Genomic DNA, 4,283 nt, shown 5'->3' on the forward strand with positions numbered 1-4,283 from the left:
CTACTCAAGCGTTGAGGACAACACTTTTTTGAAGGAGAGGGGCATGTTGGTTCCCTATAATACTAGTGATTACCCCATTACTACTGTTGTTGTATCCCTTATTAATATTGTTGTGCCCCTATTGTCCCCATATTGTTATTATTGTGCCCCATAGAATCCCTCTATTGTTATTTTTGTGGCTTTATATTATTGTTGTTAGGTTAGCTGGGTTATATTGTGATTCCTTAGACTCCTATACATAGAAAGGAGGTTTTGTCATTTGAATCATCGAAGAATTGTTCATTTATGTAATGTAAAGGAGGTTTCCCCCTCGAAGAGGCTGAATTCTAAGGCGTTGATCTATCTTTTCTGTCTTTTTCTTGAGCTGGTTTCATAAAACTCAACAAAGCCGTTGCTCCATAAGCCTTGTCTCCTCCACCATCGCAGCTCCATTCTCACCTTTTCGCAGTCTTCATATCTTCTCCCTCACTGCACTCTGTGACTGCCTAAACCCTTCGATTATGTTCCTCAATCCATCGCAAACCCCTCAATTGTTGCCATACCTGTTGTCGATGCTCCATTTTCCTTGCTGCTTGCCCATCAACCCACACATTGATCTTTCATCTAGCCTGCTATCAGTCCTTCCCCTCACATTCACAACCTCTCTTTGCTCCATCGCAGCTCCTTCCCTCCTCACTTGAAGCTTTTTTTGTGGCCCATTGAAGAAGCCTCATCTCCCCGCCGTCAAACCTGCATAAACGATAAACAAGTACTTCAATTTTTTATTTGGTTTTAGGGTTTAGGTTATTTCTTTTACATATATTCCAATTTTTTTTAATTCGATTTTGGTTTTGGTTTTTAATACATTGATTTGCTTTGATTTCACCTTTTTTTTTATGATTTTGATTTTTTTTTAAATTTATATTCAAAAAATCTAAAAAATCCTAAAAATTAAAAATCTAAAACATTAAAAAAAAACATTAAATGTTAAAAAATTCTAAAAATTTAAAAATTTAAAAATTTAAAAAATCCAAAACATTTAAAAAAGCTAACAAAAAAAAAAATGGTGACTTAGTATTGATAATAAAATAAATTAAAAGGATTTACACTTTCGCATTAAAATTTTTAATATGGCCTATGGCCCATTAAAATTTTAATTTTCAAACCCTTTGATTCATTTTCCATCACATTAAAATATTTTTTATTTCTTCATTCAACTAATTGCCTAAAGAAGAATTAAGATGCTAATTTAAATTTCCTTGTTATTTTTGGTTCTAAGTGCAAAATCTTAAATTTTCATGATTCTTCCATGGTTAAGGTGCGTTAAATGTTTTAAATTATATTGGCTATAGGAGAAAGTTAATTAACTCTAAATCTGGGTTATTGAAGAAGATCATTTTTAATCTAGAATCATTGTTTAGCATTTAATTTTCATAAGTTTTCATGGGATTTAATTGCAAGATTTATTGTAGTTTTAAGCATTTACATTGATCATTCATGATTGTCACTATTTGTCACATATTGAAAAATTGGTCTGGATAACTTGTTATTATGTAGTCTTTGGTTAAATCACATTAAGGCACTGGTCTATAGTCATTTTTATCTCGTGATTATGTCTTATTTAGCCAATAATTTCTTTAAATTCATCAAGTTGTTCATCCTTAAAATCTCCTAAAGCCTGTGTTCCACAGGCTATCCTTATCCATTAACCTTAGGGACTACCCACCTCTACTTGTCTAAGAGAGAGTCTAAATGAAGTGAGTAAGGATTAGAGTGACAACCCTTACTCTAAGTGTTGTCGCGCTACCTAGACACTTTGTGGGACAATGTTTTTTGGCATCGTTTTCAGGGATATTTTATTCTAGGCGTTTTAACGACATTTCATTTTCATTCTCCTCATATCATATTTATCATTTTTTCCAGCAATGACAACATTTTTTGGCACCATTGTTTGGGATAGAGTTTTTCTGTCCTTCATTTCCTCGACATCGTTTTAATCATCTCATCATTTCTACCATTCATTAGTCTGTCAAGCGCACAATATTTTTTGGCACTGTTGTTGGGGACAAATTTATTGGGCCTTCGCTTTACAACATTCATCTTTCATCTTTCTATCATTCATTTTAGCCGAAAATGCCAACATTTTTTGGCATCGTTGTCAGGGATAGAGTTATTTTTTCCTTGGTCCTCATGACATTTTTCTAATCATCTAATCTTTCATCATTTCTTATCCCATCAGCACAACATTTCCTGGCATCATTTGATCTTTTCATCGCCTTATCTTTCTTCATCTCATTAATTGTTTCATCTGCATTTTTAACACCTAGACATTTCGGTTCATTTCTTGTTTGGGTGGTGACTCCACTTATTCATCCATTATTTCTCAGACAAGAAGACCTCCCTTATATCCAGATGTTTTTTCCTTTTGGATCCTAGAGCTAGATTCATGTTCAAGTGGAGACTCCACTTCTTTCATTTCTTACAAGAATTTCTACTAGAAGCTCACTTCTTTTGCATCTCTTGATTTTCTTAAGCTGGGGTCTCTCTCTAGCATCCATTTGGTCTCTCCTTATCCCTTTAAGCAAGTCATCATGGATGACGTTTTTACCCTGTGTCATTTTACTAACATTCTCCATGATATGTCAGAAGAGGCCATTCATACAATAATAATATATTGTAGTTCTTCCCAATATAAACATGAAGATGTCAAGATGCGTCTATTTTCCTTTTATTTAGAGGGTGATGCTTTGAATTGGTTTCATAATTGTCCTAAAGATTCTTTCGCTTCTTTATAAGACATCATCAATACTTTTGAAGATAGATATGGAGATCAAGGTGGTTCGCCCTGTGCCCCTAATACTATGCAAGAGAATAGAAGTGATCTTGTAAAGGATCCAACTGTCAATGAAATATTTCAAGACAATTCTCCATATCAGAATGTTCCATTCACTTGTACCATTGCAAGGCGAATCCATGATAGTGGAAAAGCAGGAACAAGTTGTCAAATCAGTGCTGAAAATGATAAGCATATTATAGAAGAACTAAAGAAGTTGGTTAAAGACATGCAGTTCAATAAAATGTAGCTGGTAAAAAATATGGAGCTTAGTCAAGAAAAATTGATAGATGATTATGCTAAGGATATGAGAACTTTGTACACTCAGCTAGAAAAACATGATGAGGAGATGGAAATCATGAAAATTAAACACTCTGATCATGTAGCCATTGTAGTAGAAAAGTGTGTTGAAAATGTGAAGGCTATGAGGACTGACATGCAGAGGCATCATGAGAAAGAAATGAGTATTATTCAATTAAATCATAACACAATGATGGAGGCCATGAAATTAGGCCATGACAAAGAAAGGACTTCCATGAAAAACTATTTACTTGTCATGAGAGAAAAACATGTTAAGTAAATGGAAACCATGAAAGCTAATCATGACAGAGAAATGAGCTATATGCAAAATTTCTTGATAACCATAAAGGCAGATAATGACAAAGTAATAAAAGATATGGAAGATGGTCAGATATGTCTTCAGAATAAGTTATTAACCATGGAGGAAAACCATGCCGAGGAAGTCAGTGCTATGAAGGTTGAACACTCTAGCAAGATGGATGCCATAAGAATATAGGTACATAAATTTCAGCATCAGTCAGTGGATGAAAGAAGCAAGGAAACGTCAATAGATCATAAGCCTCCTTGTATGTTGCAGCAAGCTTCATCTTATTATGAAGAGGTCATTTGTTCCATTGATAAGTGGTTAATTGAAGGTGACCCAGATAAAATGAAAATTAATAAGAATTAGGTTGATGCTCACATGGTTAATCCACCAGTCATAAAAGATCAAGTTATAACTCATGACACCTGTGAGATTGATCCATCATTCTTGACAGAGGAGATGCAGAATGAAGAAAGACATGTCATGCATATCTTACATACTTCATCTGAGAGTTTTGAAGCATAATGTTCCACATCATTAGTGATACAACTTGCCACAAAGCAAAAGTGCAAGAGAAAGAGAATAAGAAAGCGATTTGATGCATCAGATAGTCGCGAGTAGCTTGATTTTCGGATAGGAAAAAGTCCTACTGTATGCAGGATTGGACATGGCACATCTAAGAAATAGCTAATAGATTTTCTTGAAAGAAGGAAAATGCTCAATATTCACTATATTGAACACATCTGATGCCATGGGGCATCTTTGTATTGTATTTCTAACCTTATACCCTGTTATTTCAGTATTTCATTTTGTATTTAGATTTGTATTCTTCATGTTATTAGGATAGTTAATAAATGAAGAGCTTAT

The sequence above is a fragment of the Pinus tabuliformis genome, chromosome 5_1 (assembly GCF_031772625.1).
Source record: "Pinus tabuliformis cultivar Carrire ecotype Pingquan chromosome 5_1, CPIR1, whole genome shotgun sequence".
NCBI classification, from domain to species: Eukaryota; Viridiplantae; Streptophyta; class Pinopsida; order Pinales; family Pinaceae; genus Pinus; species Pinus tabuliformis.